We start from the raw sequence: 13415 nt of genomic DNA, 5'->3' as shown, positions 1-13415 counted from the left end.
AACGCGTACAAGGTACACTTGAGGCACTGAGGAGTGTTTTCACTTCTGATGATTACATGCGTGCTTTTGGGTGTTGATAATTCGTCAGGATGAACACTCAGGGCTTGTGAATTATTCTGTACAGATCTTACACGTCAATAAAAAGTTTATTTTTTAAAAAAAGATTTACTTATCTGAGAGAGAGAGAGCAGGAGGAGAGGGGCAGAGAGAGAAAGGAGAGAGAGAATCCTGCAGCAGACTGCCCACTGAGTGCAGAGCCCGACAAGGGGCTTCATCTCACAACCCTGAGGGCATGACCTGAGCTGAAATCAAGAGTCAGCTGCTTAACCAACTGAGCCACACAGCGCCTTAAAAGTTTAGTTTTAAAAATAGTGATAAGAATCGTAAATTCAAGAATTCATAGTGATGCTAATGAGTATATATAAATCAATAAAATATACAGGATTAGAGCTATGTTGAGGTGGTAGACACTGCGTTCAGTTTGAATATATTGAAATCGGAAGGATACAAGGTACAGATGTTCAGTAAATAGTCGTATACATGGGTCCTGGGATCAAGGGAGGGAGCTGGGCTGAAGAGAGATATTTGGGACTCATAAGTGTATTGATAGTGATTGAAACCATGGGAGTGGATGATGTCATCCGTGGACAGGTACATAGTGGTGTGATGAGAGGACTGGAGGTTTGCCAAGACTTATAGAAAGAAAGCTCATGACGGAGGTGCAAGCATCCTAAGAGCAGTGGGAGGGAAAGCATGGAAAGAGACTTTCAGAGGTGGGAATGGATCACAGGGTTGGAGAGCCAGAAAAACCTAGTTAAGGCCTCAGAAGTCTCCATCGGGTGTGAGAGCTGAGTCACAAGTGACTTTGCTGAGAGCAGCATCAATGGCCCCCTCAGGTCTGAGATGGGTTGTCCACAAGGATAGCATCTAGGAAAATGGCAGAGTTTGGAAAAGATAAAAAAATAAAAGGCAATACAAAAAATATTTTGGTGGGTGGGGGTAGTGGTAAGGAATGGGGGACAACAGTATAGCCAAAGGGCATGAACATAGAGTAGTTCTGGTCTGGGAGAGGACTGACCACCCACCTTCCAGCTCTACGGTACATGAGGCTCAGAAAAATTCTCAGCCTCTCTTCAGGAGGTCATAGAAGTCCAAGTGCATGTCAAGAGAGAGTGCGGTTTCACGCCAAATCAGGTGGAGGAAACATTATATGAACTGGTCCAGAGAGTCTTCTTATCATGAAGGTAATTCTGCTTGAAACGGAAGAACAGACAGCAGTTCTCTTCACTTGGCTGCCTAAGCTTACCTCTTGCGGTCTAAATGGCTGTCTTTGTGTGCCCAGTTATCCTTGGGCCCTCAGGCAACATACTACTCTCCTCTCCCCTCTGTCTGGTAACTTACCCTACCTCTTGTCATCCAGTAGCTCTGAATTCTTGTTATTCCCAGTCTTTCTCTCATCCTAAATGTTTTCTTCCTCCAGCCCCGAATTTCAGATTCTCCTTGGACTTTTCAGTACCTTTCAAAGCCAAAGCTAGTTTCTCTCTCCTGGGGGAGGTTCAGGTGCATTCTGTTGACTTATAAACATATCAACTACACAGTGGAAGGCTAAAGATTCAGAGGCTGTTCCAGACTCACAGGAAATTGGGGTTCTTTATTGGTCCTTGAGGGGAAACCTGTCGAGGGGCCTGACGTGCACTCTATGCCCATGACCTTCATGCTCAGAGGTTTCCGTGTCCATGGGACTTATCCTTTCACGTTACTATTCATGTGCCCTGACAGGGGGCTGCACAGCATGAATGGAATCAGGGTTCTAGTCCTTTTCTCAAAGGCTTTGATTTTATCCTTCACTTTCCCAGCATGAGAAAAATGACCCTGGGCCACCTTCTAACTTACTTAGCTTGTTCTCTTGCCATTCCTTCTTTTGAGGTTCAGTGCAGTCGGAGGTGGAGGCTAGAATAAGAATTCGGGAACTCACAGGATGGGGAAAGGCCAGTCAGTGTCTCACAGGCAAGGTGTGTGGGTTTCCTTCCTCCTGAAGGGGGAAATCTGGTGTGAGGTCCTGTCCAGTGAGTTCACATGGGGTTCTTTTTCAGACTTCTGGGGCCCATTCCAATGGAAGTTTGATTCCATTACAGAAATATTTATAAAGCGCTTATTGTATATACAGAGAGCAACAGAAAATACAGAGAGGAAACCTGAGCCATAGGCCGAATAATGTTCCGCAAAGATATCAGGTCCTGATTCCTAGAGCCTGGATTATTACCTTGTTTGGAAAAAGGGTCTTTGCAAGATGTGGTTAAATGAAGGATCTTCAGAGGAGATTCTCCTGGATTCTTTGGATTTGCCCTGACCGTAATCACATGTATCCCTACACAGGTGTCCGCCTACGGGGAGGATGGGGAAGATGAGACACGCAAAGAAGAAGGTGATGACGACATAACAGAGATACTGGCCTGAAAACGGAAGCGATGTGGCCATAAACCAAGGAATGGTGGCAGCCACCAGGAGCTGGAAGAAGCAATGAACAGGTTATTCCATGGAGCCTTCAGAGGGAGTGTGGCCCCGCTAATGCCTTGATACTCAGCTCCAAAACAAATTGCTAAATGACATTTGAGTTACTTGTCACAGCAGCCACAGGAAACTGATAAAGCCTGTGACCGTTTGGAAATAGTCCATACCTCTGCAAGGGAGAAGAGAGTGGAGTTCTGCTGGCTTACATGCAGGCACGCACACACGCACACTGAAATAAAACAAGACAGGGTGACAGGTGAAACCCAGTGTTGAAGTGCATGCCATCCAGCAGCAGAATCTGACGTGCAGGTGGCCTTGTTCTTGAGGAACTGGCAGTAATCACTGACTACTTCCCACTGGGCACTTGCACATAACCGTTGTCGTGACAAGGCCCAGCACAAGGATCATGCAGAACCTTGAGCCCAACAAAGACAAGGGCTGGGCTGAGGCTCTGGAAGGAAGCCATTCTTGGTAATATTGCAGGGGCTGGAGCACTTGTCAGAGGGGAACAGAAAAGGGGGAAAGAAAAGCCTAACCTCTTGTTTGAGGAGCCCAGCTAGACAATGTACACAAGCACCAGCCAGGACCTCATTGATCTGCTGGCCTTGGGCAGAGCTGGAGGTAACCTGGACATGAGGAGGGTAGTGGGCTCCAAGGGGGGGGGGTGTGACCTGGCGCTGAGGACTCCTGCCACATGCTGGCAGGCCATAGACTCGATTTTTGTTACTATCAGAGCCCTGAGGAGAGGGAAGATTTATTTCATCTTTTAAAAGTAAATATTTGGGGTGCCTGGGTGGCTCAGTGGGTTAAGCCTCTGCCTTCAGCTCAGGTCATGGTCTCAGGGTCCTGGAACCGAGCCCTGCATCAGGCTCTCTGCTCAGAGAGAGCCTGCTTCCCCCTCTCTCTCTGCCTGCCACTCTGCCTGCTTGTGATCTCTGTCTGTCAAATAAATAAATAGAATCTTAAAAAATAAATAAGTAAAAAGTAAATATTACTTAACCACAGAGAGACTTCATTTGAGCTCATGAGCACTATCAATGAGAGGATGAGAAATGCTATGCTAAGTCAGGAGAATGAATAAACCCACTCGGCATCCCCGACTGGAGGTTTGTAGGTGGATACTCTCAAAAGGTTAGAGGTTAGGAATATGAGACACCTGGTTGGCTTAGTCGGTTAAGCATCTGCCTTCAGCTTGGGTCATGATCCCAGGGTCCTGGGATCAAGTCCCGCATCAGGCTCCTTGCTCAGCGGGGAGTCTGCCTCTGCCTGCTGCTTTCTCTACTTGTGCGCTCACTCTCTCTCTCTCTTTCTCTCTCTCTGGCAAACAAATGAATAAAATTTTTAAAAAAGTTTAGGTATATTCACATCTTCCCCCAAACACTTCTAACTCCCTTGAAGGATTACCCATTAACACCATTAGTATCCAACAGTCTCGGGATCCTTTGCTTTGAGGGTTCAAGGCAAGGACTCTGGCTGTTATATTTTCTGCTCAGACATTGGAAAAGGCAAGGCTTCCATTTATAATTCAGAACGGTCAGGGGTACCTTCATAAAGTACTGACCCGGCAGTCCTAGGTGAAGGTCTCTGTCAGCACAAGCCTTGTCCACGTGACAGCTTGCTTCCTGTTGCCGTCTGCTGTTGAGAACAATGTGAGCTGTCCCAGGACCAGTATATTATGCTACCTTTGACTGTGACTGTGAGGGCTGAATTAACCTTCTCGTGATTTAGAAGCTGATAGGCCTGAATTTCATTACAGATATGACTTCCATGCTCTTCTCCTCCACCGGGGCAGAGGGATTCACATGGAGAAGTGTTACATTTACTATGCAGATTGCTTTCCTATCATTTGATTGAACCTTCAGGAAGAAGGAAGGTCATTAATGTACCTTCTTCCTCAATTTCTCGTTTTAGGGAATGTGAGAGTCAAGCCAGGCATAATCCAGTATATTTCAGCCCACTGAGCCACTCGGCACAGAAAATATAAACAGAGCACAGAAGTTCTGAAATGGATTGTAACCACAGAGAGAAATTCTCAAAAGACCCATTTCTTGGAAATAAGTCCACCAGGTAGGGCTGGATCCACGGCTGCTCCTCGAGGTCTGTATTCTTCAGAGGGCTGTTCTGGCAACTTTACCCCCTTTGTCATCTATCTGGCAGTAAAATGTAAAGGACGCCCTTCTCCATCTCACAGCTGGTGGACACTCCCGAGGCGAGTTCATGTAACATCCTAAGGATCTCTTTCGGAGGGGACTGCGGCTTGTGTCAGACCCACAAGAAGCAAAACACGCCTTTCCAATGCCTGCCCACCTCCTCCTCACCCCCAGAGCCCATTTAGCATCAGCAACCATCAGTAAGTCAAGTTCACAGAAGGCAAGAGTTGTGTCCGCCAGATGTCCCGCTGGGGCTCTGAGGTTCCAGGACTCTGAATTGGACATTGCACTGATTCTGTTTCATTCTCCTGCCTGGAGCAATGTACCAAGAAAGACATAAAGGACACTTATTGAAGTATCAGAATCATAAGATTCAGAAAGAATCTAATATCCAATAACAAAAGAACTGGTCAAATAAACTAGATTATAATCTATGGAATGGGATACCATATAGCCAGTGAGAACAAAGAAGCTGGTGAACTTACACTGATATGAAATTACTTCAAAATACATGTGAAGTGAGAAAATCAAGGTGCAGAAAATATGTATAATAGGAATACTTTATGTAAATACAAAATAATATGTGAATATATATGTGTATGCATATATACACACTAGTACATTCACAAATTTTTTTCTAGAATCTTCAAGAAAGCTTCAACAGTGATTTCCTTTTGGGAGCTAGAGATTTTTCCTTTGACTTCTTTCCATCTCTTTTTTAATGCTAATTATATATTGCTCTTAATTTTATCTTTATAACATTATTCCAAAGTTTCCCTGACCATCCCTTGGAGGATCTTTCTAGGCTCTTCCTCTTGACTCCAGGACAACCCTCTGTGGTTGTACAGGCTATACCCTGAACACAAGCACCCAGCCCAGGGGACACTTGGGGGCTGAAATCCGACGTGGGGTGTGCCTGCCTAGCTGTGAAACCTGGTGCATAAACCCAGATTGCATAAACCCAGACACACATCTTTTCCTAATTCCTCAAATGCCACACTATGGGCCAGTGGCAGCTCTGCACAGTTCTGGATGTTTCCTTTCACTGCTGGCAGCCATTTCTTTCCAGCACAGTTTGATTAGATTCTTGCTCCTAACCTGCGCACCCCTCAACCTACCTCTTCAGACCATCCTTCACATCCTGGTCCTTTGCCTCCTAATGTAGGTTCCAGTCAAACTCCAGATCCATCCACCGCCATGTACAGCTAGACCTGAATTCACCCAACCCACTTGACTTCCCTGGAGTGAAGCCAGGCAAACATATTCATGATGCCCCAACTCCAGCATATGTGTGTGCCAATATTTATCATGCACCATTTATGGACTGTCGGCTCTTGATTAACTGCACAAATGGCAGTGAACGTTGGCACATAGCAGCCAAAACAACAGGCGACCTCAAAATTAGGGCTTTGGATAGTTGTCCTTAGAATGCGATTTTTTTAAAATTATTTGTTTATTAACATATAATGTATTATTTGCTTCAGATATACGAGTCTGTGAATCACATACCTCATAGCACATACCCCGCAAGTGTCCATCACCCAGCCCCCCTGTCCCTTCCCTCTCACCCAGCAGCCTGAAGTTTGTTTCCTGAGATTGAGTCTCTTATGGTTTGTCTCCCTCCCTGGTCCCATCTTGTTTTATTTTTTTCCCTCCTTAACCCACACGACCCCCCCTTCCTGCCTCTCAAATTCCTCATATCTGAGAGAACATATGATAATTGTCTTTCTATGATTTATTTTGCTTAGCTTAATACCCTCTGGTTCCATCCACATCATTATAAATGGCAGGATTTCAATTTTGGATGGCTGCATAGTATTCCATTGTATATATACACCACATCTTCTTTATCCATTCATCTGTTGATGCACATCTAGGTTCTTTCCATAGTTTGGCTATTGTGGACGTTGCTGCTATAAACATTCAGGTGCACGTGCCCCTTCGGATCACTACATTTGTATCTTTAGGGTAAATACCCAGTAGTGCAATTGCTGGGTTGTAAAGTAGCTTTGTTTTAAACTTTTTGAGGATCCTTCATATTGTTTTCAAGAGGGGCTGCTCCAGCCTGCATTCCCACCAACAGTGTAAGAGAGTTCCCCTTTCTCCACATCCTCACCAACATCTGTTGTTTCCTGACTTGTTAATTTTAGCCATTCTGACTGGTGTGAGGTGGTATCTCACTGTGGTTTTGATTTGTATTTCCCTGATGCTGAGTGATGTGGAGCAATTTTTCATGTGTCTGTTGGCCATTTGGTTGTCTTCTTTGCAGAAATGTCTGTTCATGTCTTCTGCCCATTTCTTGATTGAATTATTTGTTCTTTGGGTGTTGAGTTTGATAAGTTCTTTATAGATTTTGGATACTAGCCCTTTATCTGATATGTCATTTGCAAATATCTTCTCCCATTTTGTCGGCTGTCTTTTGGTTTTGTTGACCATTTCCTTTGCTGTGCTAAACCTCTTTGAACAGTGGTTTCTTAATATAGAATTTTTTTTCCCCACCATAGGTCTGATAGAATTAAAATCAATTTGTTTTTTTCTGTTTCAGATCTGTGGAATGTAGTCGGACTGAAAGAACATGCAGTAAATCACCAGAGATTAAATCAATCAGAGATTACAGATTTATTTGGATAATCTGTGTGGAGCACTGAGGTTCACTCTATCAACCACACTTAACGTCGCCTTTCCTATTGTTACATAGCAGCCTTTCTGCAAAACTAAACATTCAGTCTAAGGCCAGAATAGCTTTTCTTGAAAATATTTTCTTACCTTTAATAAAATGTGCATGTGTGTGTTGGGGTGGAGTATTAGTGAATTGGATTTTATAAAGCATCCCAAACCTTGTCTTATTTTAGTAGTAACCACTTGACCCTCAAGTGATGAAGTCAGCTTCATCTGCTTTCTCTGGTCTAATCTTCAGAGATGGGCATCACGAGCTTATGAACTTTTGGGATGATGGATCATATTACCATTAAGTAAGACTCATTGCATTGTCATAGCTACAAACACAATCAGAACTTCATGTTGCGATTGTCGACTTTCAGGCCCCGGGTACCAGGAGAATGCGGTTTTCCAATATATTAATGATGTGCCTTATGTTCACTCATCTTTTGTGATGGTTATGCATGTTGTAGAAGAATGGCACATTTTATCAGAGTAGCACATATCCAAAGAATTAACTTCCCATTTTCACGGAAGGGCCAAGGCATAGGACCCCTCCTCTAAGAAGTACAAAATAGAATAGTATTTTCTACGCCTGTTGGAGCATGGAGATGCATTAAGTTTTCTGTCTTTTTCTTCTCCTTGTTTCCATGGGGGCTCCCCTCCCCCACACCTGGCAGGGTATGTACTACAAGTGACCCTAGAGTTCATGCTGGGGACAGTAGATGTAGCGTTAGCCCCGCCCACGCACGGACATGGGGCTGTAACGGCAAACTGCAGCTTGGGGCTCACCAGATACATTCATCGGCATAGAAATGTCAGTTGGAGCAGATGTGTTTTCTGTTTTTATAATACAATTTAAGGAGATGGAATGGTTGTCATAGTGTAGGAGTTTGAGAGTTTCAAATTCAAGAGGGAACTAAGCAGGCGCTGTGTACACAAGCAAGGAATGAGCAAGGCATTTCATAATCTAGCAAGGAACCGATGCTTCCCCCTCACCCTGGCCTGCAAAGAGTTTGAAAAAGCAGCGATGACAGTTCCAGCTGTGAACGGCAATGCCACGCAGAGGTGACCCGAGTTGTTTTGTGATTAGGGAAGCCTGGCTTATAACCAGCTTGCTGTTTCACACTGGAGGGCAGGAGTAGCCGCGTAGAGTCCGGCTGGGTTTGGAGGGAGGACCTGCCCCTCCATGGCTGTCTGGTCTCAGACAAGAGTCCCGTCTCCTTACCTCCAAACTGGGGCTGATAACAGCTCCTCTCTAAGCAGGTGTCTAAGAGGATTATGGGTAGTAATCTATGTAAAGGGTTTAGCGCCGTGCCTAGCACATAGTAAGCGCTTCATACAAATTGACTTAGGATTCTTAAGTATTTAAAAACAGTATGTCCTCTTAAACAGGCTAATCCACCTTGAATATTTCTCAACAAATTCCCTCTTCATAGAATACACACAAGGAAACGCTCATCAAGCCCAGGTGAAATTATCATAAATTCCAAATTAGCGGTGACTTAAATAAATGCAGCGTGGCTATTTTCTATTATCTGTGTTAATACACCCCTCCATTTGTGCCGATAATTGAGAGCTGAATGTAGTCTAAATAAAATGTAATGCCCAAGTGGAACTTATTTAAGGAGTGATTATGGCTAGAAAATTGTCTGTAAAAATAGCTCCTGTCCTTACATCACATCTCTTGTTCCCAGCGGTGCCTTCAAGCCTTCCTGACAAACAGGCCTGGCCTCCCGCAGACCCAGGCTTCTATTCTGCCTCACACATCCCCAACACAACAGCCAGCTGAGTTCTAATTGCAGAATCTTCATTACCAGGGATGATTGAAACTATAAAAAGAACCCAGCTGAATTTTTCACATCCTGCTGGGTGAGCCCAAGGACCAGCTCTCCTGCGCCTGCCCCCTGCCTCTCCCCAGCAATTATCCTCGGTCCGTGTGTGGTCCAGCTTCTGCGGGAGGCTCTGAGTGGTTGATAGATGTTACCTCGCTTTTCCTCTGAACCTCGCTCCGTGGAAGGGGGGGTCTGATGACCATGATGGATGTGCCTGGCCTTCCTTCACGGCTGCGGAGACCGGAGTGTCACTGCTTTGCCTCCCTGACGGAGTGTCTTGCCTGAAGTCACCCAGAAGTGCGTGACCGGCAGGAGACTGCAATCATTTCTCTCCGCCTCTTAGGCCCTCATGACAATATATTGGTAACCCTATCTGCAAATGAACCTTTCTCTGTTACATCTTTTCTCAGTTTAGTCCCTCAACAAGCATTTATAAAACACCTGCTCAGTGCTCAGTACTGAGTTCATTGCAGTGAAGAGAGACACCGAGAAGCAAGAGGCTACCAAGGAATTTAAAATCTAGTTGGAAGGCAAGACTGGACAGAACTGCTCCTGGTTCTATCGCTAATAGCCTTAAGGATCCAGGGAGTGATTTATGCAAATTTTATATAAAATGTATGCAAAACCTTTTCTAACTACAAGTGTGTGTGTGTGTGTGTGTATGAGAGAGAGAGGGAGGGAGAGAGAGAAGGGCACATATGTCTGTATATCTAGAAAGAGAAAGACAGAAAAAGAAATGTCTAGAAGGATGTTCACCATAAAGTTAGTCGTAGCCGTCTCTGACACCTGTGTAGCAGAATGATTAAGAGTATAATCTCTGAGGACACAACGTCCATTCAAATCCCAATTTTGCCACTGACCCTGGAAACTCGTGCATGTTATAGTCAGTCTCTTTCAAGTTCTAGTTTTCTTTCTTTCTTTTTTTTTAAAGATTTTATTTATTTGACAGAGAGAGAGAGACAGAGAGAGAGGGAACATAAGTAGAGGGAATGGGAGAGAGAAGCAGACTTCCCACTGAGCAGGGAACTTGGTCCCAGGACCCCAGGATCATGACCTGAGCCAAAGGCAGACGCTTAACAACTGAGCCACCCAGGCTCCCCAAGTTCCAGTTTTCTTACAATGGGGTAGTAATTGTAGCATCTCACAGGGTTGTGGTAGGATTAACTAGGATAATGGATGTATGGAGAGCATTTTGCAGGGCTTGTGCCTGGTACTTAAATCTAAGTACTCAATGGATGAAAATGTTGACAGTGATGAGATGTTGGAGAAGGAGAAGCCCGGGAAGGGAAGACTTGGGGAAGATTGGAACTGGATGGGGCGCCTGGGTGGCTCAATGGGTTAAAGCCTCTGTCTTCGGCTCAGGTCATGATCTCAGGGTCCTGGGATGGAGCCCCCAATCGGGCTCTCTGTTCAGCGGGGAGCCTGCTTCCCTCTCTCTCTCTCTGCCAGTCTCTCTGCCTACTTGTGATCTCTGTCCGTCAAATAAATAAATAAAATCTTAAAAAAAAAAAAAAAGACTCGAAATGGTTCCCAGAGAGTGGTGACGATTCAGAGAGCTGGAGGGGAAGGCTGAGAGATTCCGGGTTAGGGAAACATTCTCAGCAGAGGCAGGGGCAGACGCAGGAAGGAGCCGCATCTGTTCTCCAAGTAAGAGAGGGCTGTGTGTGAAGTGACAGAGTTGCCTAAGAAAGGGACCGGGGACAGTGGAGGGCCTCGGGGGTTTGGATGGTTGTCCTATCGCGGGAAGAAAGCTCTTGAATGTATTTGAGATGACAGAGAGTCTAATTAGCTTAGTGTGTCAGAAAACTGCCCTGTTGATGAGAGTAAAGGGTGGACCGAGGTGGAGGAATTGAGGCAAGATGGTGGCTATGATGTGTGAGTTTTAATCTTTGCCCTTGCCCCCAGCAGAAGTAAAGTCAGTAACTACGATAGCAAACAAACAAGGAGGCCGCCAGACCCGAAGGCAGCGGAAGGAGGACAGTTCTAAGAGCCAGAGAACCTAGAGATCACTAATCAGGACTCACCATGGAAAGGAGGGGATTTCACAAAGGTACTGAAGCTCAACAGGCCCAGCTGAGCCTGTGAAAGGTCTACACAGGTCCCGAATGGGGCTTTGTAGTTGGCGTGTGGCCAGCTCCTCTTTACAGAGAGAGCCAAAACTGAAAAAGACTTCTAAGATTTAAAGAGAAGTGTCCGAGATGGATCATTACACACCCTGACATTACCGCAGGACCAGAAAATAGAGTCCCCTCCCCCACTCCCCGGGCCAGCAGAGGGTTGGTCTACCAGCATTATGTGAGTCTGGAAGCCTGATGTGAGGAGGAGTGAATGGATGGCCGCAGAAGCAAAGGTTACACTGGAGAGATTCTTCTTCCTGCCTTCCTGCCAAGGGAGTAAAACTCCTAAGAGAAAACGGGGGCCCAGGGGGACAAGGTCGTCTTATGAGGAGATAGCAGTCAGGGATGGTCAAACCCAAACTCCGATCCATTGAGTCACCTCCCTGGGGAGCTCTTTCCATCTCCTCTAAGGCAGCAGGAATGACATAAATGAGAGGCCAACTTTAGGCTTCTTCCCACACCTGAGGGCACACAAACAGCCAAGAACCTGACACCTATATGAAATGGAAAAAAAAAAAAAAAAGATAAAATCATGGAGAAAATGCCGGATAGTGGAGAAGCGTGCCCACTGATAAAGGAAAGGGGATCCACTGAGTTACCCATGCTAGATGGGGTAGACAGAAAAAAGAAATTGAAGTAAGTACAATATATATTATCAAAGAGGATATTGCTAACATGAAGTAAATATGATAATTTCTGTTTAAAGCTCAAGTGAAAATACCAGGTAGGCAAAACATAACCGTTTAACCAAAGAACTGAATCCGAGAGATAAATAACAGAGTAGATACAGACAAATTTGAATTGGTGAGCGAAAGATGAGGTTAAGAACTATCTCCAAAGCATTGGGAAGAAAAAAAAAGGTAAAGAATGTAAATGTATTATAAAGTGAATGTATTAGAAAAGGTAAGAGTAATGAAAGCCAGAGTAGAAATTTTAACATCCACATAATAGGAGCTCCAGAATAAAAGGGAAAAATATTTGTACAGAGGGAAACATGGCAGGTTGTAACACCATGGCCCCCTTGGACGACAGCTCCTACAACAGTCTCTATGCTCTCACACTGAGCTTGATGGAGTGCCCCCAGTCTGACTAGTGGGATCTCGGTAAACAGGAAGCCAGCAGAGATGTAAGTACATGGGCCTTGGGAGGGGGGTGGTGTGGGCAGGTGTGATCATGTGACTTACTTTGACTAATGGGACATCGGCAAATTCGAGGGGGTAGATACTGCCCTGACTGTGTGAGGCAGCCTCGTGTAGCCCCCCGGAGAGTGAAAGGCAAGACGGCATGAGGCCCAGTCATCCCAGTTGTCCAGAGGAGCCCAGCCCCCTGGATTCTCTTCTGCTGGGTGAACACCAAAAACAAATGGAGCCCAACCTTGAAAACTGCCTGAGCAGATGAAACCAGTTTCGTCATACCAGCAAAGCTTTATTTAGCTATTATGCAAGGCTAACTTGACCTGGGTCATTTCTGGCTTATGCCTCTGAAAATCAGAAGCAAATCTTACTCTGTTTCCCAAGGTTGATAGAAGGTAATCACTCACCAAACTGTTTTTGGTCTGTGCCCTGTAAACTTTTGTTAATTACTGCTTCGGGGACTCATTGGTTTTACTTGTGTTATTTTTGAACTTCGGACAGCTGAAAGCAGCCATACAAGCGTGCCCGATAGAAGAACACCCAGCCAACTCACCCACACAACAAAAAATCATTGCTGCTCTTTTATGCCATTATATTGGGGGTAATTTATCATTTTTTCTAGCAATAGATAATTGATATGAGGTACAGAGAAATAATGACCTAAATTTTTTGAGGGTGTAAGATTTTAGATTAAAATAAACAAATACTTTTTTGACTGTAAGGCTAGTCCAGTGTGAAAAGGGTGAACAAAAAAAAAAAAAGAAAGAAAAGAAAGAAAAAAAGAAAAGAAAAAAATTAGGGGTATCTGGGTGGCTCAGTTGTTAAGCATCTGCCTTTGGCTCAGGTCATGACAACCACAGTCTGATGAGAGTCAGGTTGGAATGAGAACTGTTCTCTGTTTCACTGATCACCTTCAGTGATTGGAATTTCGATTTCTTTTTTTTTTTTTTTAAGATTTTATTTATTTTTTGACAGAGAGAGATACAACGAGAGAGGGAACACAAGCAGGGG

Source organism: Mustela erminea, chromosome 10, assembly GCF_009829155.1.
Source record: "Mustela erminea isolate mMusErm1 chromosome 10, mMusErm1.Pri, whole genome shotgun sequence".
NCBI classification, from domain to species: domain Eukaryota; kingdom Metazoa; phylum Chordata; class Mammalia; order Carnivora; family Mustelidae; genus Mustela; species Mustela erminea.
Note: the sequence above shows the minus strand (reverse complement) of the source record.